Source organism: Elephas maximus, chromosome 11 (genome assembly GCF_024166365.1).
Source record: "Elephas maximus indicus isolate mEleMax1 chromosome 11, mEleMax1 primary haplotype, whole genome shotgun sequence".
NCBI lineage: Eukaryota > Metazoa > Chordata > Mammalia > Proboscidea > Elephantidae > Elephas > Elephas maximus.
In genome coordinates, this window is record NC_064829.1 from 8,265,101 (window position 1) to 8,288,879 (window position 23,779).

At 43.6% G+C, this 23,779-nt stretch overlaps 1 protein-coding gene across 2 annotated transcripts in view; it reads right to left on the reverse strand.

Moving 5' to 3' along the window:
- LDLRAD4 (low density lipoprotein receptor class A domain containing 4) overlaps positions 1 to 23,779 on the reverse strand; it is a 771,753-nt gene that overhangs the window by 725,025 nt on the left and 22,949 nt on the right. Inside the window, exon 1 of one of the 2 annotated variants that reach the window (XM_049900288.1) lies at positions 430 to 664. The exons of the other annotated variant lie outside the window; for it this stretch is intronic. The gene's annotated coding sequence lies outside the window, so the exon portion shown is untranslated. Of the gene's footprint in view, positions 1 to 429; positions 665 to 23,779 lie in introns of those variants that run through there. 2 annotated transcript variants of the gene reach the window in all.

Below are 23,779 nucleotides of genomic sequence, written 5' to 3' on the forward strand. Positions count from 1 at the left end.
ACGATCCATCTATATGCTGCCTACAAGAGACACACCTTAGACTTAGAGACACAAACAAACTAAAACTCAAAGGATGGAAAAAAATATATCAAGCAAACAATAAGCAAAAAAGAAGAGGAGTAGCAATATTAATTTCTGACAAAATAGACTTTAGACTTAAACTCCACAACAAAGGATAAAGAAGGACACTACATAATGATAAAAGAGACAATTGATCAGGAAGACATAACCATATTAAATATTTATGCACCCAATGACAGGGCTGCAAGATACATAAATCTAATTTTAACAGAATTGAAAAGTGAGATAGACACCTCCACAACTATAGTAGGAGGCTTCAACACACCACTTTCGGAGAAGGACAGGACATCCAGTAAGAAGCTCAATAGAGACACGGAAGATCTAACTACAACAATCAACCAACTTGACCTCATTGACTTATACAGAACTCTCCACCCAACTGCTGCAAAGCATACTTTTTTTTCTAGCACACATGGAACATTCTCTAGAATAGACCACATATTAGGTCATAAAACAAACCTTTGCAGAGTCCAAAACATTGAAATATTACAAAGCATCTTCTCAGACCACAAGGCAATAAAACTAGAAATCAATAACAGAAAAACTAGGGAAAAGAAATCAAATACTTGGAAAATGAACAATACTCTCCTGAAAAAAGACTGGGTTATAGAAGACATCAAGGAGGGAATAAGGAAATTCATAGAAAGCAACGAGAATGAAAATACTTCCTATCAAAACCTCTGGGACACAGCAAAAGCAGTGCTCAGAGGCCAATTTATATCGATAAATGCACACATATAAAAAGAAGAAAGAGCCTAAATCAGAGAACTGTCCCTACAACTTGAACAAATAGAAAGTGAGCAACAAAAGAATCCATCAGGCACCCGAAGAAAACAAATAATAAAAATTAGAGCTGAACTAAATGAATTAGAGAACAGAAAAACAATTGAAAGAATTAACAAAGCCAAAAGCTGGTTCTTTGAAAAAATTCACAAAATTGATAAACCACTGGCTAGACTGACTAAAGAAATACAGGAAAGGAAACAAATAACCCGAATAAGACACGAAAAGGACCACATCACAACAGAACCAACTGAAATTAAAAGAATCATATCAGATTATTACAAAAAATTGTACCCTAACAAATTTGCAAACCTAGAAGAAATGGATGAATTCCTGGAAAAACACTACCTACCTAAACTAACACATTCAGAAGTAGAACAACTAAATAGACCCATAACAGAAAAAGAGATTGAAACGGTAATCAAAAAACTCCCAACAAAAAAAAAGCCCTGGCCCAGATGGCTTCACTGCAGAGTTCTACCAAACTTTCAGAGAAGAGGTATAACCACTACTACTGAAGGTATTTCAAAGCATAGAAAATGACGGAATACTACCCAACTCATTCTATGAAGCCACCATCTCCCTGACACCAAAACCAGGTAAAGACATTACAAGAAAAGAAAATTATAGACCTATATCCCTCATGAACATGGATGCAAAAATCCTCAACAAAATTCTGGTCAATAGAATCCAACAACGCATCAAAAAAATAATTCACCATGATCAAGTGGGATTTATACCAGGTATGCAAGGCTGGTTTAATATCAGAAAAACCATTAATGTAATCCATCACATAAATAAAACAAAAGACAAAAACCACATGATCTTATCAATTGATGCAGAAAAGGCATTTGACAAAGTCCAACACCCATTTATGATAAAAACTCTCACCAAAATAGGAATTGAAGGAAAATTCCTCAACATAATAAAGGGCATCTATGCAAAGCCAACAGCCAATATCACTCTAAATAGAGAGAACCTGAAAGCATTACCCTTGAGAACGGGAACCAGACAAGGATGCCCTTTATCACCGCTCTTATTCAACATCGTGCTTGAAGTTCTAGCCAGGGCAATTAGGCTAGACAAAGAAATAAAAGGTATCCAGGTTGGAAAGGAGGAAGTAAAGTTATCACTATTTGCAGATGACATGATCTTATACACAGAAAACCCTAAGGAATCCTCCAGAAAACTACTGAAACTAATAGAAGAGTTTGGCAGAGTCTCAGGTTATAAAATAAACATACAATAATCACTTGGATTCCCCTACATCAACAAAAAGAACACAGAAGAGGAAATAACCAAATCAATACCATTCACAGTAGCCCCCAAGAAGATAAAATACTTAGGAATAAATCTTACCAAGGATGTAAAAGACCTATACAAAGAAAACTACAAAGCTCTACTACCAGAAATTCAAAAGGACATACTTAAGTGGAAAAACATACCTTGCTCATGGATAGGAAGACTTAACATACTAAAAATGTCTATTCTACCAAAAGCCATCTATACATATAACGCACTTCCGATCCAAATTCCAATGTCATATTTTAAGGGGATAGAGAAACAAATCACCAATTTCATATGGAAGGGAAAGAAGCCCCGGATAAGCAAAGCACTACTGAAAAAGAAGAAGAAAGTGGGAGGCCTCACTCTACCTGATTTCAGAAGCTATTATGCAGCCACAGTAGTCAAAACAGCCTGGTACTGGTACAACAACAGGCACATAGAACAATGGAACAGAATTGAGAACCCAGATATAAATCCATCCACGTATGAACAGCTGATATTTGACAAAGGCCCAGTGTCAGTTAATTGGGGAAAAGATACTCTTTTTAACAAATGGTGCTGGCATAACTGGATATCCATTTGCAAAAAAATGAAACAGGACCCATACCTCACGCCATGCACAAAAACTAACTCCAAGTGGATCAAAGACCTAAACATAAAGACTAAAACGATAAAGATCATGGAAGAAAAAATAGGGACAACCCTAGGAGCCCTAATACAAGGCATAAACAGAATACAAAACATTACCAAAAATGACGAAGAGAAACCCGATAACTGGAAGCTCCTAAAAATCAAACACCTATGCTCATCTAAAGACTTCACCAAAAGCGTAAAAAGACCACCTACAGACTGGGAAAGAATTTTCAGCTAGGACATCTCCAACCAGCACCTGATCTCTAAAATCTACATGATTCTGTCAAAACTCAACCACAAAAAGACAAACAACCCAATCAAGAAGTGGGCAAAGGATATGAACACACACTTCACTAAAGAAGATATTCAGGCAGTCAACAGATACATGAGAAAATGCTCTCGATCATTAGCCATTAGACATATGCAAATTAAAACTACGATGAGATTCCATCTCACTCCAACAAGGCTGGCATTAATCCAAAAAACACAAAATAATAAACGTTGGAGAGGCTGCGGAGAGATTGGAACTCTTATACACTGCTGGTGGGAATGTAAAATGGTACAACCACTTTGGAAATCTATCTGGCGTTATCTTAAACAGTTAGAAATAGAACTACCATACAACCCAGAAATCCCTCTCCTGGGAATATACCCTAGAGAAACAAGAGCCTTCACACAAACAGATATATGTACACCCATGTTTATTGCAGCTCTGTTTACAATAGGAAAAAGTTGGAAGCAACCAAGGTGTCCATCAACAGATGAATGGGTAAATAAATTGTGGTATAGTCACACAATGGAATACTACGCATCGATAAAGAACAGTGACGAATCTGTGAAACATTTCATAACATGGAGGAACGTGGAAGGCATTATGCTGAGTGAAATTAGTCAGAGGCAAAAGGACAAATATTGTATAAGACCACTATTATAAGATCTTGAGAAATAGTAAAAACTGAGAAGAACACATACTTTTGTGGTTACGAGCAGGGGAGGGAGGGAGGGAGGGAGGGAGAGGGCTTTCTATTGATTAATCAGTAGATAAGAACTGCTTTAGGTGAAGGGAAGGACAACACTCAATACTTGGAAGGTCAGCTCAATTGGACTGGACCAAAAGCAAAGAAGTTTCCGGGATAAAATGAATGCTTCAAAGGTCAGCGGAGCAAGGGCGGGGGTCTGGGGACTATGGTTGGAGGGGACTTCTACGTCAATTGGCAAAATAATTCTATCATGAAAACATTCTGCATCCCACTTTGAAATGTGGCGTCTGGGGTCTTAAATGCTAACAAGCGGCCATCTAAGATGCATCAATTGGTCTCAACCCACCTGGACCAAAGGAAAATGAAGAACACCAAGGTCACACGACAACTAAGAGCCCAAGAGTCAGAACAGGCCACATGTACCAGAGACCTACATCATCCTGAGACCAGAAGAACTAGTTGGTGCCCGGCCACAATCGATGGCTGCCCTGACAGGGAGCACAACAGAGAACTCCTGAGGGAACAGGAGATCAGTGGGATGCAGACCCCAAATTCTCATAAAAAGACCATACTTAATGGTCTGACTGAGGCTAGAGGAATCCTGGCGGCCATGGTCCCCAGACCTTCCGTTGGCACAGGACAGGAAACATCCCCGAAGACAACTCATCAGACATGAAAGGGACTGGTCAGTGGGTGGGAGAGAGACGCTGATGAAGAGTGAGCTAATTATATCAGGTGGACACTTGAGATTGTGTTGGCACCTCTTGTCTGGAGAGGGGATGGGAGGATAGAGAGAGAGGGAAGCTGGCAAAATTGTCACAAAAGGAAAGACTGAAAGGGCTGACTCATTAGGGGTAGAGCAAGTGGGAGTATGGAGAAAATGTATGTAAACTTGTATGTGACAGACTGATTGGATTTGTAAACGTTCACTTGAAGCTTAATAAAAGGTAATTAAAAAAAATCTCAACCACGAATAGATAAACAACCCAATTAAAAAATAGGCATAATATATGAACAGACACTTCACTAAAGAAGACATTCAGGTAGCTAACAGATACATGAGGAAATGCTCATGATCATTAGCCATTAAAATTAGAGAAATGCAAATCAAAACTACAATGAGGTTCCATCTCACTCCAATAAGGCTGGCATTAATCCAAAAAACACAAAACAACAAATGCTGGAGAGGCTGCGGAGAGATTGGAACACTTACACCCTGCTGGTAGGAATACAAAATGGTACAACCACTTTGGAAATTGATTTGGTACTTCCTTAAAAGGCTGGAAATAGAACTACCATACGATCCAGCATCCCACTCCTTGGAATATATCCTAGAGAAATAAGGGCCTTTACAGGAACAGATATATGCACACCCATGTTCATTGCAGCACTGTTTACAATAGCAAAAAGAAGGAAGCAACCATGGTGCCCATCAATGGATGAAATGAATAAACTGTGGTATATTCACACAACGGAATACTACACATAGATAAAGAACAGTGATGAATCTGCGAAACATTTCATAACATGGAGGAATCTGGAAGGCATTATGCTGAGTGAAATTAGTCAGGTGCAAAAGGACAAGTACTGTATAAGACCACTATTATAAGAACTCGAGAAATAGTTTAAATAGAGAAGAAAATATTCTTTGATGGTTACGAGAACGGGAAGGGGGAAGGGTTCAGGACCAGTGTTCATTAATTAGATGGTATATAAGAACTTCTTTAGGTGACAGGAAAGGCAACACACAATACAAGGGAGGTCAGCACAACTGGACTAAACCAAAGGCAAAGAAGTTTCCTGAATAAACTGAATGCTTCAAAGGCCAGCGTAGCAGGGGCAGGGGTTTGGGGACCATGGTTTCAGGGGACATTTAAGTCAATTGGCATAATAAAATCTACTAAGAAAACATTCTGCATCCCACTTTGGAGAGTGGCATCTAGGGTCTTAAACGCTACACTAGCAAGCGGCCATCTAAGATGCATCAATTGGTCTCAACCCACCTGGATCAAAGGAGAATGAAGAACACCAAGCACACAAGGTAATTACTAGCCCAAGAGACAGAAAGAGCCACATAAACCAGAGACTACATCAGCCTGAGACCAGAAGAACTAGATGGTGCCCAGCTACAACCTATGACTGCCCTGACAGAGAACACAATAGAGAACACCTGAGGGCACAGGAGAGCAGTGGGATGCAGACCCCAAATTCTTGTAAAAAGACCAAACTTAATGGTCTGACTGAGACTAGAAGGACCCTGGTGGTCACGGCCCCCAGACCTTCTCTTGGCCCAGGACAGGAACCATTCCCAAAGCCAACTCTTCAGACATGGATGGGACTGGACAATGGGTTGTAGAGGGATGCTGGTGAGGAGTGAGCTTCTCGGATGAGGTGGACACTTAAGACTACGTTGGCATCTCCTGCCTGGAGGGGAGATGAGAGGGTAGAGGGGGTTAGAAACTGGCGAAATGGACACGAAAAGAGAGAGTGGAGGGAGGAAGCGGGCTGTCTCATTAGGGGGACAGCAATTGGGAGTATGTAGCAAGGTGTATATAAGTTTTTATGTGAGAGACTGACTTGATTTGTAAACTTTCACTTAAAGCACAATAAAAATTTTTAAAGAATAAAATGAAGAAAAACATAAAGTCTCAATAAAAACAAAATCCACAGAAACAAAAGAAATCCACAAACAAAAGGAACTCAGCACAGGACATTATGCTGAGTAAAATAAGTCAATCACAAAAGGAAAAATATTATATGAGACCACTACTGTAAAAACTCATGAAAAGGTTTACATACAAAAGGAAACAATATTTGATGGTTGTGAGGGTGGGGAGGGGTGGGGATGGAAAAACACTTAATAGTCAATAGGTGGAAAACCTGGTGGCATAGTGGTTAAGTGCTATGGCTGCTAACCAAAAGGCGGCAGTTCAAATCCGTCAGGCGCTCCTTGGAAACTCTACGGGGCAGTTCTACTCTGTCCTATAGGGTCGCTATAAGTCGGAATCGACTCGACGGCACTGGGTTTACTGGGTATCAATAGGTAAGTGGAAACTTTGGTGAAGAGTAAGACAGTACACAATACTGGGGAAGCCAGTACAACCTGTACAAGGCAAGGCCCTGATAGCTCCATAGACACATCCAAACTCCCTGAAGTACCGAACTGCTGGGCTGAGGGCTGTGGGGACCATGGTCTCAGGGAACATCTAGCTCAATTGGTATAACAGAGTTTATAAAGAAAATGTTCTACATTCTTTTTGGTGAGTAGCATTTGGGGTCTTAAAAGCCTGTGAGCGGCCATCTAGGGTACTCCACTGGTCTCACCCCTTCGGGAGCAAAGAAGAATGAAGAAAACTAAAGACCCAAGGAAAGTTTAGTCCAAAGGACTAACAGACCACATCTACCACAACCTCCACCAGACTGAGTCCAGCACAACTAGATGGTGCCCGGCTACCACCACTGACTGCTCTGACAGGGATCACAATAGAGGGTCCCGGGCAGAGCTGGAGAAAAAGGTAGAACAAAATTCTAACTGAAAAAGAAAGAGCGGACTTGCTGGCCTGACAGAGACTGGAGAAACCCTGAGAGTGTCGCCCGCAGGTACCCTTTCAGCTCAGTAATGAGGCCACTTCTGAGGTTCACCCTTCAGCCAAAGATTGAACGGGTCCTCGGAATAAAACAAGACCACAGCGGCGCACTAGCCCTGGGACAAGGACTGGAGGGTGGGAGGGAGCAGGAAGGCTGGTGATAGAGAAGCCGGGATTGAGAAGGGCAAGTGTTGACATGGCGTGGGGTTGCTAATCGAAGTCATACAACAATGTGTGTACTAATTATTTGGTGAGAAACTAGTTTGTTCTGTAAACCTTCATCTAAAATTCAATTAAAAAAAAGAAGAAGAAGAGTAGCTGCTGAGGCTGCTTATGTAGAACCAAACATCTCATGGGATTTCTCCCTTGGCTGGTCTAGTGCCAGCCTGGAGAAGGCTGGGAGAAAGTTTTGCTAGGAGAAGGGGGTACACTTGGAGCAAGGGGTACCTCCTCAACCCTCTAGCACTTGGGGAAAACATAAGGCTTCAGTCTGGGCACCGCAGGCCAGTGCAGTACGGAAGTAAGATAGCATTTCCCCCGTTAACGTTTCGCTTTAGTGTGCCTCTTGAATTGCACCTCTCAAGCAAAGTGGATTATGTTGAGTTGTAGGAATTTTCTTAATCACTGGATCATACTGAATAATAAACATATACTAGGCATGATGAATACAGGCTCTGGGGTTTATTTTCCAACAAATCCTATTGCACAGCCCTTGCATTTGGAGCATTTTTCTTGGAAACTGGCAAAGAGTAGGGAAAAGGTCACACCTGGGTCTTATTTAAAGGTGCTGGCAGCAGTAACCAAAACCAGTTGCCATCAAGTCAATTCCAACTCATGGCAAACCCGCATATGTCAGCGTAGAACTGTGCTCCGTAGGGTTTTCAATGGCTGATTTTTCAGAATTAGACGACCAGGCCTTTCTTCCAAGGCACCTCTGGGGGGACTCAAACCTCCAATCTTTCAGTTAGCAGCCGAGCACATTATCCATTTGCAGGTGAGACCACACAGGTAAGAGCGGTGATCTGACTTTGGGGTAAACAGCAAGACGCTGGCATTAGTCAGGGAGCCTCAGCTTCATGGAGACAGCGATAACTCCAGAAGGACTGACTCCTAGGGCAAGAAGGGCCACTCCAGCTCAGTGAAGAACAGACCAAAGGCACTGGTGAGGAGGGCTGCAGTCCCCCTGAGGCCCTCACTCAGAGAAATAAGAACCAGAAGGACACAGATCCTTGTCAGCCTGCCGGCTGGTAACTATTAAAAACAGATGGTGACCCGGTGGGAGTACAGCATACCACTCTCCACTCTCTGCTTTCATATAGTTAAAAAATTCACCATGATAAAATGTTAAAAATAAAGTTTTTAAATGAATAAAAAAGAGGTGTGGCTAAACATAACGTGGCATCCTGGATTAGATCCTGGAACAGAAAACGGCCATTAGCAGAAAAACTAATATAATCCAAACCAAGCCCATTGTTTCGGTGAACAATTTCTTCCAGTGTGAACTCATCCTTGTAGGGAGTGCAGTGTGGTTATGTAGGATGTTCACAGGAGGGGCTGGAATGGGCATTTAGGAGCTCTCTGTATTCTCTTTGCAGCTCTTTTGAAAATCTAAAATTAGCTCAAAATAAAGAGTTCTTAAAAAGCAATGGTGTAGTGACAAAACATGAAGGACATGGAGTTTAAAACTCCGCAGCCACCCTGAACACATAGCCCTTTGAATACCTACCACCCCCAGCACTTAGAAAGCCAGTCGGGTCAGAACTGACAAGACTATCTGGTGAAATGGGTATGTTTCTAATTATGACTTTTAGAGCCTTGAGTTTATTCTGAGATTTTCTTTGTCCTCATCATACCATCATTGTACTTGTGTGCAGTTCGCTATCAGGAAATTTAAAAAAAAAAAAAACTTATAGATAAAAAAGTATCACAGACTTTCAGGAACAAAATTAACCTAGTCTTAAAAAATCCCAAATTATTGATCTTGCAATTTGCCTGCAAGACCATTTCACTCTGAGCTTATTAGGTATAAACATGCTCCAGTTTGAAGTTTAATTCACAGAAGCCAGGACCACAGGCTAAAAGGTCCTCTAAGTAAGCTGCCTGAGTGTTCTTAAAAGGGGAGAAAGCTAGCCCAGCACAGTGCGTCGCACGGCTTCTCCAAGGTCCGATTTCCCAAGCCACGGACAACAATGGTGGGTTCTTTCACCGTGGTCAATGTCTTCACAAGCCAACCACTCTAACTCCCACTCAAGGCCAGTCATGGTGGGTCATGTGGGACATCCATTTTGTATAAAGGCCGGGCTACCTAAAGGAGAGCAATCACTTATACCCTTCAGTAGTTGAGGGTGAGCACACCATAAACTACTCAATCTCTGCATCACCAATTAAGCACTTCACAGAAACCTAACCACAGTATTCTGTGAGTAATTCAGATGAGCAGCTGGAGAGTAAACAAGGTGCCCCTATCACCCAGTGGCGTGTGTCATCTCACTCCCAGACGGGACAGGGCCACAGAGCTGCCCTCCCCCGACACACACACGCACTGCCAGGCCCAAGCCCATGTGGACATGGCAGAACATGACCGTACAGATGCTCATCTCCTCGGCCCAGCACAGTGCCTGTCCTAAGTTAGCTGGTGCTGCTCTAACAGAAATACCACAAGTGGATGGCTTTAACAAACAGAAATTTATTCTCTCACAGTTCAGGAGGCTAGCGGTCCAAATTCAGGGTGCCAGCTCCAGGAGAAGGCTTTCTCTCTCTCTCGGCTCTGGCGGAAGGTTCTTGTCTCCTTTCAACATCTGTGGGCTCGGTGTCCCTTGGAGACCTCCATGTGTCTTGGCATCAATATTCCCCTGGGTCTACAAGGTTCTCAGCACAGGGACCCTGAGTCCAAAGGATGCACTCCACTTCTAGTTCTTTCTTGGTGGTTGGAGGTCCGCCTCTCTCTCCTGGCTTCTCTTTGCTTCTCTCACCTTTTACCTTCCTTAAGATAAAAGGTGATGTAGGCCACATTTCAGGGAAACTCCCCTTACATCAGATCAGGGCTGTAATCTCAGTAAGAGTGCTGCATCCCACCCTAATCCTCCCTCATTAACATAACAAACACCATACCCTAATCCTGCCTCATTAACCTCAGGCAGAGATTTAGGATTTACAACCCAGAGGGCAATTAGGTCCTAAAATGGAAGACAACTGCACAATACTGGGAATCGTGGCCTAACCAAATTGACATATATTTTGGGGGGACACAATTCAATCCATGACATTCCACCCTTTGGCCCCCCAAAATTCATATCCTTGCCACAGATGTAAAACACTTTCATCCCATCACATCATTCCAAAAGTCTTAAGTCAACTCCAAGTCCAAATTCCATCCTGGGGCAAAATTCTCCTCCACTGAAAGCTTCATGGTGCTTTAGAAGATACAGGTTATCTGGATTTATCATCATTCACACACTCTAATTTTTGGGGGTACACACTCTAATTAGCCTCTAAAAATACAGGGCCTGGCTTCCACGCCAATCTTTGTTCACACATTGGATCCGCTTTTAACAATGCATTTCTAATTTGTTCTTGAGCATTTACTTGTACATCTGTCAGCCCCTGCCTTGTAACTCCAGACAGAGACTGAATCTTTGTAGGAAAAGTGTAATAATAGCTACTGTTTTCCGAGCCCTTGCAGTATGCCCGGTGCTGCGCTCAGCACTGAACACACCATGTCTCACTAGTCTTCACACTGCCAGAGGCTGTTGTGTCCACGTGCAGGCCCCAAAACAGAGTGGATGACAGGGCTCTCCAAGATTCTTACGTGCATAAGAGGGAGCGCCCCAGCAGGATTACAAGATCCTCAAGAACACAAGGTCCTCAAGAAAAAAAATCATGTTTGTGTGTGTGTATTTCTGTCACAGTGCCTAACAAAACCGCTGATGAGGCACATGCATTCTAAATATTCATTAAATTTAACTTGAAAACATACACTCCCACCTGGCCATGAAGACAAACAATCCCAACCTTTGGATTTATTCTTAAGCTCAAACTTCACACAGGAATATTCAGATGGCAGACTTCCCCTGTGGGTGCTCATGTATATTTGAGTGTTGTGTTTGCATGTGTGTGTGTGTGTGTGTGTGTGTGTGTGCAGGTGGGTTGCTGGAGGAAGGTGAGAAGAGAAACCTAAGCTTTTGATGGCAATACTTCCAGGTATAGATGTAAACAAGTATAATATTAACAAGCCGCTCCATGTGGATCAATAAATAATTTTTAAAGGTTTGAAAAGTTAATTAGTAATTATAATAGCAAAAAGAGAATCATATGTAAGTAACAGACAAATTTGGGATCTAAAGACCTCAACACTAATTTAAGGCTTAAGTGATCAACTACAGATGCATGGATGGATGGGTGCTGATGTACAGCTACAAGTACTTCACCCACACTTCATCTCACTTCATCCTACTCACAGTCTGAGAGGTGTTACTATGTTCACTACGCAGTGGCCTAGGAAGAGGCAGATGCTGGGCACTAGAGAGTAGGCTCTGCCCCTCCCCATGCTGGCTGCATGGCAAGACGGCCTTGCTCCTTCCGAAGGTCAGGTTGTAAGATGTTCTCAAAGAAAGCGTGGCCTAATTGGGAAACTAAAATCAGTTAGGCTCAGACACAAAGCCTGCAAGTGCATCCAGAATAAAAGACAGCTCAAAGATGAGGCACAGAAGTAAGAAGCGTGGGAGCAGGGGCACAAGGGCAGCAGAGAACCCAGGAGAAGAAACCACAGTAGAGAGCAAAGGGGCCACCCCAGCAAGCTGAAGAGGAGTGAGTGCTGGCCCCTCCGCTCAGTAAGCAACATGATGGTCAACTCTGCATCCACCATGGACTCTCACTGCTTAACAGCTGCAAGTAAGCTGGGGCAAGTGGGGTCAGGACGGTGTAGGAGGCCAGAGAAAACTGCGGGAAGATGAAAATAAACTATTTGGAAATTACTTCTATTAGAGTTCAGTAAAATAGTACACATCTTTGCATTTATTTTTCTATATACTCTATAAACTACATGGCATTCTGTGATTACCATACTTAAAAGGTTAAATATTATTAATCTCAGAATTATTGTTCCAAAAAAAAATTTGTTAATGAAAATCATTATTAAGTGCCTGAAGGTAGTTTTTCTGTATCTGAAAAAAGTCTATAAAGTTCAGTGATTAGAGGTCAGTAATCAACCAAATACAGCTCCAAGCCTGAAGCCAAATACCAGTAGGAATTAAACAGCACTTCCAAAACCCTTAACTGTAATAGAAATATGAATTATTAAAGCAAGCAGATGGGTGATTGGTATTAAGGTTATTCGAAGTTTCCTTCTTCAGTAAAACTTGAAATACTAGAATCCTGAACACAATTGTTTTGATGGACTTTCCTGGCTATCATAACTCAGTGGCCACTTGAAAATAAAGGATTCTAGGAAGTCAGTATGTCTGAAGCACTTCCTTGGCTTTTCTGTTAAACCCATATTTTCTCTTTTTCCTAAAACCCTCAGTCTTTGGTTGCTATTTTTACATTACACGCATTTCTGTTTCTACCTTCATATCACTTCTAGGTGGAAGCTGGGCATGCATGAAGAAAGAAACAGGACATGACTGGTGCCGGAGGAGGAAAGCACCAAGATAGCCCACCTAACAAGCTCTCTGAGAGACACTGGTCTGAGCCTCTCTCATGGCCTGCTCACACAGCAGAGGGGACCAGCTTGAATAACGGAAGCAATCAGGGTGAGCATGTAACAGGTGTCAGCTTTTCCAGAAGCCCCAACCTACCTTGAACTCTGCCCCTGCAAGATGAACCTGCAACATTTATTTTTAATTACAGTAAAATACATTAACACACTAGACAATGTGACATTCATCTGTACAACCCCAGCCTCTAGCAAGAGGGATTATGATCTAGAATGTGCTTAATAATGCATGTTTGGATCAACTCTGATCACTGGTCCCTATGAAACAGCACCAGAATGCTCAACCGGAGGTAAATGGGTGGGGGAGGGGGGAGCATCTTGATAACTGATAACAGGAGGGAGCGCCCAGGTTAAAAGGTCACCTCTGTGTCAGCCATCTGGCCACCAGGACTGAGGCACTACGAGACTGGCCTTCGAGGCCCACAAACAGCCTCAGGCTTCCCTGCTGTTTCCTGTGCTTGCAATGTTTTTCCCTCATATGTGCCCTTGTTGTAATTCCACTGAAGTCCATTTAGCTGAGGTTTCGCTATGTTCAGGCAGGTCCAGGCAGTAATTCTGCCCCATCTCAGTTCTCCAGGTGCCACAGCATTTTACTTCAGAGAGCCGCCATGTTAGGACTGCTAAAGATCCCTAGGCAGTACCCCAGAGCAGTATGTGGGTTGAGCTTATGCATATGCTGAGCAACAATGGGTTATGGTACAGGAAGCTCTGTGATCAGCACTGGGCTCTGTGTTCCTTTGGATCCTCATAAACGCTAGCAACACACTATGTGAGGTGCCCAAGAGAACATGAATAAAGTCCACCCAGACCAGGGCCAATTCCTTCTTAGGCAAACACATGAGACGAGACCCCAATCTTCCATCATCCCCCAAAGCCTCTGGCCTTGGATATTCATTCACTCAGTATTTCCTGAGTGCCCTCTGTGCACCAGATGCTGGGTTGGGCACTTGGAATCCAAAGGTTAACAGTGCAGGGAAGGCAGGAAGGGGCACAGCCAACCAGAAACAATGGTGCATGCACACACCAGCACACACACACACACTGACACACACACAATCACACACACACAGTGATATGCCCACACACGTTAATGCACACACTGAAACACACTGTGAATGAGACACATTGAGAGGGCTGTGGCTCCTCTCAGCCCACAAAAACATGCAAACAACACACATGGACATAATGACACATGCACATGGACACACACGTGCACATGTGCTGACACACACACAGGCACATGCACACACATACACACACTGACATACATGCAAATACACAGACACACTGACACATACACCAACATGCATAGACATACACTCGCACACACACATATACGATGACCAAACTCTGAAGGCAGGGAGGGGGGACGCAGCAGGCCAGGTGCAGACGCTGTCCTGGTGAATCCTAAGGAAAAATAGCAGCATCAGGGATGAGGGGGTGAGCAAGCACACCCCAGCGTGGAGAAGCCATACAAAGGCCTAGAGAGTAGGGGAAGAGCCAGTAGAGCATGCAGGATACTTCTCCTGCCCTCTCCATGGCACCTCCAGGTCCCTGGGCCCAAGCCTCAGATGAGCAGAGCACGTCACAAGCAAGGCCTCTGAGCTGGTCCTCACAGATGATCCCAGATACACCCTGACACGCTTCTCCTGGAGCCATCGCCACCCTGGAAGGGGTTCTCATTGGACCTTGTAAATCCCACCTGCTTAGCACTGAGGTTGGGGGGGGGAGGGGGCACCTCTGTGGCCAGCGCAATCTGAGCATGGATGGATTCCCTTCTTTGGCCAGCGGGGGGCACAAAGTGTCACCTAGCCAGTACACCACAGCCGTATCGGGGCCTCTCTCTGGTGCCAGGCTGATGGTGGCCGGACTGCAGAGAGACAGGGTGCCTGGTCTGGCCTCACGCCTGCTTGTCCAGTCAGGCTTCCAGGGAGGAGAGAGTACGTCTGGCAGGAGGCACAACCTTTGTGAAACGATGGAACGTCCACCAGCGGGACTGTGGCATACTAATACTGAACTTCACTCCAATAAAAAATCCATACTAGTTATTCACTTTTGGTTTTTTTTATTCCCACTCCGGGAAACCCTAGTGGTGTAGCGGTTAAGAGCTACGGCTGCTAACCTAGAGGTTGGCAGTTCAGATCCGCCAGGCGCTCCTTGGAAACTCTATGGTGCAGTTCTACTCTATCCTATAGGGTCACTATGAGTGGGAATCGACTCGATGGCAGTGGGTTTTTGGGTTTGATTCCCACTCCAGTAGGCTCCCCTGGGAGCTATCGAGTCCTTCCACAAGACAAGGTGAAAGGGGACGCTGAGTCTGTTTAAACTTCTGAGTGGTCTGTCCCTCCAATACCCTTTGTTCCCCCAAATCCCTCAACTCAGTGGCTAATCTCATTGGATTAGTTGCATTAACATTTCCAGGACCCTCTCACCTCTACCAGGCCCCCACCAGCAGGCTAGTCTTAGGACACACAGGGCCAGCACCCCCAGCCACTGTGTCTGCATACAAAAGCCCTGAGCAGAGGCTGACCCAGTGGGGTGGTGGGTGGCAGCACCCACAACAAAGTTGGCGAGTATTCTGGTACCTGGTTCTGAAGGCATCCAGATGGTCAATTTCCGCACACAGGCACGGTTTCCAAGCCATGAGCACCCCCAAAGAGCAGCGCATGCACACAGCCCCACCCAGGCCTTCAGGGTCAGGACAGCAGCCAGCCTAGGGGCGGATTTCAGCAGAGACTTGAGCCCCCATTTGGGGCTCCAGAGTCGTGCTGCCTTAAGTTACATTGTGTAAATTCCATATTTGCACATCTTTTAACCAGTAGCTCTCTGAAATACTTCAGCTATCACAGAAACTCAGGTACCACGTAAGAAGCAAACACCTTCCTTCTAGAGGAAAATTAATGACCCAAACAACACAACGGAACCCAGCTTCGGTTCTATTCAGAAGAGCCTTCCGGGCATTTAGAAATACAAAATTGAAGAGAGTGCATGGCCAATTCTAACACTGGTGCAGTTGAGCCACCAACATGAGGTTGTACAAACAGGGGACAAGCCAAGCAGTGCTGCCTCTGAGAGCAAAGCTGCCTCTGCTACATCCCCTGAGTCAGACCCCATCCTAGGAAGTGAGAAACAGGAGCATTGGGGCCCCAGGGTGCTGAGGGGCAGACGTTCCCACGTGAGCAATAGCCTGTGGCTCTCAGCAGTCTAGGGTTTTCAGGTGTCTTCCCAGAGCAAACCCTTGATGGACAGAGTTGGGGTGAGAACTGCCCTTCCTCTGCCCTCCGTTTCCCACACATTCAGTCAGGGAGGCTGTGGCTCCTGAGGAAGCTGGCTGGTGTCTGTGAGAGCCAGGAGGAGCCCAGGGAGTCACCAGGCTCCACATCAGCTTCTCATTTAGGGGTGAGATCCTGACAGCGTGCCTGCTGCCTTGGGCAAGTTGCTTGAATTCTCTAGGCCTCAGTTCTCTCATATGTAAAATGGGAGTGACTGCATCACTACCCTATCCCATAAATGAATTAGATGGATTACAAGACACAGTATGTGGAACATGCTGGACAAGCATGTTCTCAAGTGGAGAAGGTGGCCAGAGCCTAGAGTGGCCACATGCCTGGCACATGGCAATCAGACAGTACCATCCACTGAAGGGATGAGGCCTGTGCACTCAGGGGACAATACTACTTGAGACAGGGCTGGAGAAATGAATCCATGTTCCCTGGATATCTTCCAGCAGCTTTGTTCACTAGGTTCAGCTGCCCATTCACTCGTTCACTCAGGCCTGGGGCCAGGAAGGAAACGGTCACCTCTGTCTCCAGTCCAGAATCAAAGTGACATTGAGCTGGTGGCTGTCCAAGGGCTCACCGATCCCAGTAACATTGCTTTGTATTAAGCATGTAAACTATAAGCTTAGGGGTGCTGATGGAGGGCTCCGTGGTTTTAGAGCTGCACCACGTAAGATTCACAGAGGGGTAGGCAGGACACTGCAGCGTACACAGGAGCCCCCTAGGCTGCTTGCTTCAGTGCTAGGGTGGGTCAGCAACACCTCCCAAGACTGGGTCTCTGCCACTGCAAAGCAGACACAAATGTCACCTTACCTGACCATGGCCAGGCCTTGTAACATACCAGGGCACATGTTGTCACACACCCTCCAGACAAGGGGACCCAGACTACACTCACCTGAGATCATGCAGCCAACCACGAGGGCCAGGGGCAGCTCCCAAACCTGGCCCGGTATCTCCCAGCATCTGAAGACCAGGTAAGACAAGCTGCTGCCAGGCCCGCTGCAATGGGCTCCCCACTGCCAATCTGGCCCTAACAGTCCGCGTGACAGCCTCAGACCCACAGACAGAGAAGGCCCAGCTCTAGTAAAACCACCCTGTCCTACTCTCCATTACGTGTGAACTGACCTTTGTGTGCTCCACACTCTCCTCACCCTGTGGCCCAGTGGTATCTATACCACTCAGTGTGGACAGAGACAGAAGCACATCGGTCCTAAGCAAGTGGTATGGAGGGAGAAGCCCACAGGTTTGAGAGGTGATGCGAGGGAAAATGAAAATATTACCTCTGAAAGAGACATTGGCACGTCTACAAAAGAAAACCCATTCCAACTGTGATCTAGAAGCATAATGCTGAACATCCTATTCAGAAAACAGCTCCACTCCAACAGGAGGACAGCAATACCGAGACCATCAGCAGTGCTTCAGGTAACATCCACACACTGGTCAGAGGTTGCAGAGTCAGGTTTTCAATTCCTCTGCTCTTAGATCAAAGCTACACGGTGATTTAAGGGAAAGGGAGTGAGCAATGACACTGTGTGATGGCTTCAGATCTGGTGAGAAGGCCTGCCAGGTGCAGGGCTGCATGTTCCAGTGCGCGAGGGTGGGTAAAGTCCACCTTCCATTCCCATGGCAATGTCGCCCATGAGTCCAAATGCTTTAAAAGACACACATTAGATTTTTTTCTTCAAAACTTTTCAGAAATCAGCTTTTTATTCCACACCCTTAATAAATCAAGTTCACTGGGAATTTTCTTGCTATAAAAATAGTAACATACAATCATTACAAGCAATGTGGAAAAGATGGAAATACAGAACTTTTAAATCACCCTTAATGTGACACTTGAAGACTATGAGGCCTAATGCCCATCTATCTTCTAAGGGTATGCATCCTGAATCAGTCACACCAGAGATCTGAGTGGTGGCATAGCCTGAGAGCACAGGGCTGGGAGTATCCTCTGCTGTGGGAGGTAAGAAACTTCCCACAGCCAGGCCAACCTTCTTGGACACAAGCCTGGCTGGTGGTGTGAAGCACGTCACATACAGCTGAGACCATTAAGAGAAGTGAGCAGCTATATCTCTCCCATTATTTGGCATTTGTCTTACAACAGTAGATGCTTGCTTTTCACAATCTTTGTGGATTTTAAATCTAAGGCAACAAAAATATTTTCAAAAAGACATATCTAGAAAGTCTTATACAATAAAAATTATAAAATACCGCTTAAAGAGAGTAAAGACATAAATAGATAAAAGATGTTCCCTGCTTATGGATTGGAAAACTTAGCATAATCAAGATGTGAATACAAGATGTCAATAGTACCCAAAGTGATCTACAGATACAACACAATCCCAATTAAAATTCCAACAGCATTCTTTATAGAAATGGAAAAACTAATTCTCAATTTTATGTGGAAAGACAAGAGACCCAGAATAGCCAAAGCAATTCTGAAGAAGAACAAAGTAGAAGCCCTCACAATTCCTGACTTCAAAACATATTACACACCTCCAGTAATTAAAACAGCCTGTTACTGGTTTAATGATAGACACAGAAGCCAATGGAATACAATTGGAAACCCATAAAAAAATGCAAACATCTATGGTCAATTGATTTTCAGCACAGCAGCCAAATCCATTCAATGATGAAGAGTCTCTTCAACAAATGGTGCTGGTGAAACTGGATTCCCACATGCAGAAAAATGAAACAAGATCCATACCCCAAGCCATACACAAAAACTAATTAAAAATGATCAAGGAACTAAATGTTAAATCTAAAACCATGAAGTTCTTGAAAGAAAACACAGGACCAAAGCTCTGGGACCTACTATTTTTCTGTGATAGATTATCAAGCACAACAAATGCATGAGCAACAGAAAACAAAATAGATAACTGAGACCTCATAAAAGTTAAATACTTACATTCATTAAAAGATTTGGTCAAAAGAGTAAAGAGAGGGGCGGAGCCAAGATGGCGGACTAGGCAGACGCTACCTCGGATCCCTCTTACCACAAAGACACGGAAAAACAAGTGAATCGATCACATACATAATAATCTACGAACCCTGAACAACAAACACAGATTTAAAGACGGAGAACGAACTAATACGGGGAGCCAGCGTACCAGTCAGGTATGGCACAAGCACAGAGAGCTGCTCCACCCCCCTGAACTAACCCCGGGAGGGGGACCAGCCAGTTCCGCGGGCGGCGTGGGACGCAGCCGGTAGGAGAAGTCCCCGGGAGGCAGTGACTGGTCTTGGAACGGGAGAGCAGCGTCCCAGCCAGGGAACCGTCCCGCAGGGATTTGGACTGGACGCAGGTACGGCATAAACACGGAGAGCTGCTCCACCCCCCTGAACTAACCCCGGGAGGGGGCCCAGCCCGTTCAAGCGGGTGGCGTGGGACGCAGCCGGTAGGACAAGTCCCCGGGAGGCAGCGACTGGTATTGGAGCAGGGAGAACAGCGTCCCAGCCGGGACACTCGATCACGGCACAAGCACGGGGAGCTGCTCCACCCACCTGAACTAACCCCAGGAGGGGGCACAACCGGTTCGCGGGGGCGGCACGGCAACGCGGCTGGAGGGACGAGAAGTCCCCGGGAGGCAGCGACTGATTTTGGAGTCGAGAGTGCACCGTCCCAGCAGGGGAGCCTTGACGCTGGGTGTGGGGCTGGAAGCGGAGGATCTGACCGTGACTCCAGCGGGCCAGACCCCCCGGGGGCAATATCCACACAGCCAGCACACATAGCGACGCGCCCAGCGGGAATCGCAGATATAATAGTCATTCCAAGCAAGACAAGCACCGCTGGCTATATTCTGAGGTGCTACTCTCCTATCTCTCTGTTCCCTCCCCTACCCTCCCCAGGAGGCTTCATTAACATCCGAATAGCCTGAGCCAGAGGGAGAACTCTGATAGGGATCTGACTGCATTTTTTTAAAGCGCATTTTCTGGAAAAACTAGTTTCCCAGTGATGGCTCGGAGACAACAATCCATATCAAACCACTTAAAGAAGCAGACCATGACACCTTCTCCAAACCCCCAAACAAAAGAATCAAAATCTTTCACAAATGAAGATACAATCCTGGAATTATCAGATACAGAATATAAAAAACTAATTTACAGAATGCTTCAAGACATCACAAACGAAATAAGGCAAACTGCAGAAAAAGCCAAGGAACACACTGATAAAACTGTTGAAGAACTCAAAACGATTATTCAAGAACATAGTGGAAAAATTAATAAGTTGCAAGAATCCATAGAGAGACAGCATTCAGAAATCCAAAAGATTAACAATAAAATTACAGAATTAGACAACGCAATAGGAAGTCAGAGGAGCAGAATCGAGCAATTAGAATGCAGACTGGGACATCTGGAGGACCAGGGAATCAACACCAACATAGCTGAAAAAAAATCAGATAAAAGAATTTAAAAAAATGAAGAAACCCTAAGAATCATGTGGGACTCTATCAAGAAGGATAACTTGCGGGTGATTGGAGTCCCAGAACAGGGAGGGGGGACAGAAAACACAGAGAAAATAGTTGAAGAACTCCTGACACAAAACTTCCCTGACATCATGAAAGACGAAAGGATATCTATCCAAGATGCTCATCGAACCCCATTTAAGATTGATCCAAAAAGAAAAACACCAAGACATATTATCATCAAACTCGCCAAAACCAAAGATAAACAGAAAATTTTAAAAGCAGCCAAGGAGAAAAGAAAGGTTTCCTTCAAGGGAGAATCAATAAGAATAAGTTCAGACTACTCAGCAGAAACCATGCAGGCAAGAAGGGAATGGGACGACATATACAGAACACTGAAGGAGAAAAACTGCCAGCCAAGGATCATATATCCAGCAAAACTCTCTCTGAAATATGAAGGCGAAATTAAGATATTTACAGATAAACACAAGTTTAGAGAATTTGCAAAAACCAAACCAAAGCTACAAGAAATACTAAAGGATATTGTTTGGTCAGAGAACCAATAATATCAGATATCAGCACAACGCAAGGTCACAAAACAGAACGTCCTGATATCAACTCAAATAGGGAAATCACAAAAACAAACAAATTAAGATTAATTTTAAAAAAAAGACACATAACAGGGAATCATGGAAGTCAATAGGTAAAAGATCACAATAATCAAAAAGAGGGACTAAATACAGGAGGCATTGAACTGCCATATGGAGAGTGATACAAGGCGATATAGAACAATACAAGTTAGGTTTTTACTTAGAAAAATAGGGGTAAATAATAAGGTAACCACAAAACGGTATAATAACTCTATAACTCAAGATAAAAGCCAAGAAAAACATAACGACTCAACTAACATAAAGTCAAACCCTATGAAAATGAGGAACTCACAATTTACTAAGAAAAACGCCACAGCACAAAAAAGTATGTGGAAAAATGAAATTGTCAACAACACACATAAAAAGGCATCAAAATGACAGCACTAAAAACTTATTTATCTATAATTACGCTGAATGTAAATGGACTAAATGCACCAATAAAGAGACAGAGAGTCACGGACTGGATAAAGAAACACGGTCCATCTATATGCTGCCTACAAGAGACACACCTTAGACTTAGAGACACAAACAAACTAAAACTCAAAGGATGGAAAAAAATATACCAAGCAAACAATAAGCAAAAAAGAAGAGGAGTAGCAATATTAATTTCTGACAAAATAGACTTTAGACTTAAATCCACCACAAAGGATAAAGAAGGACACTACATAATGATAAAAGGGACAATTGAACAGGAAGACATAACCATATTAAATATTTATGCACCCAATGACAGGGCTGCAAGATACATAAATCAAATTTTAACAGAATTGAAAAGTGAGATACATACCTCCACAATTATAGTAGGAGACTTCAACACACCACTTTCGGAGAAGGACAGGACATCCAGTAAGAAGCTCAATAGAGACACGGAAGATCTAACTACAACAATCAACCAACTTGACCTCATTGACTTATACAGAACTCTCCACCCAACTGCTGCAAGATATACTTTTTTTTCTAGCGCACATGGAACATTCTCTAGAATAGACCACATATTAGGTCATAAAACAAACCTTTGCAGAGTCCAAAACATCGAAATATTACAAAGCATCTTCTCAGACCACAAGGCAATAAAACTAGAGATCAATAACAGAAAAACTAGGGAAAAGAAATCAAATACTTGGAAAATGAACAATACCCTCCTGAAAAAAGACTGGGTTATAGAAGACATCAAGGAGGGAATAAGGAAATTCATAGAAAGCAACGAGAATGAAAATACTTCCTATCAAAACCTCTGGGACACAGCAAAAGCAGTGCTCAGAGGCCAATTTATATCGATAAATGCACACATATAAAAAGAAGAAAGAGCCTAAATCAGAGAACTGTCCCTACAACTTGAACAAATAGAAAGTGAGCAACAAAAGAATCCATCAGGCACCAGAAGAAAACAAATAATAAAAATTAGAGCTGAACTAAATGAATTAGAGAACAGAAAAACAATTGAAAGAACTAACAAAGCCAAAAGCTGGTTCTTTGAAAAAATTAACAAAATTGATAAACCATTGGCTAGACTGACTAAAGAAATACAGGAAAGGAAACAAATAACCCGAATAAGAAACAAGAAGGACAACATCACAACAGAACCAAATGAAATTAAAAGAATCATTTCAGATTATTATGAAAAATTGTACTCTAACAAATTTGAAAACCTAGAAGAAATGGATGAATTCCTAGAAAAACACTACCTACCTAAACTAACACATTCAGAAGTAGAACAACTAAATAGACCCATAACAAAAAAAGAGATTGAAACGGTAATCAAAAAACTCCCAACAAAAAAAAGGCCCTGGCCCGGACGGCTTCACTGCAGAGTTCTACCAAACTTTCAGAGAAGAGTTAACACCACTACTTCTGAAGGTATTCCAAAGCATAGAAAATGACGGAATACTACCCAACTCATTCTATGAAGCCACCATCTCCCTGATACCAAAACCAGGTAAAGACATTACAAAAAAAGAAAATTATAGACCTATATCCCTCATGAACATAGATGCAAAAATCCTCAACAAAATTCTAGCCAATAGAATCCAACAACGCATCAAAAAAATAATTCACCATGATCAAGTGGGATTTATACCAGGTATGCAAGGCTGGTTTAATATCAGAAAAACCATTAATGTAATCCATCACATAAATAAAACAAAAGACAAAAACCACATGATCTTATCAATTGATGCAGAAAAGGCATTTGACAAAGTCCAACACCCATTTATGATAAAAACTCTCACCAAAATAGGAATTGAAGGAAAATTCCTCAACATAATAAAGGGCATCTATGCAAAGCCAACAGCCAATATCACTCTAAATGGAGAGAACCTGAAAGCATTACCCTTGAGAACGGGAACCAGACAAGGATGCCCTTTATCACCGCTCTTATTCAA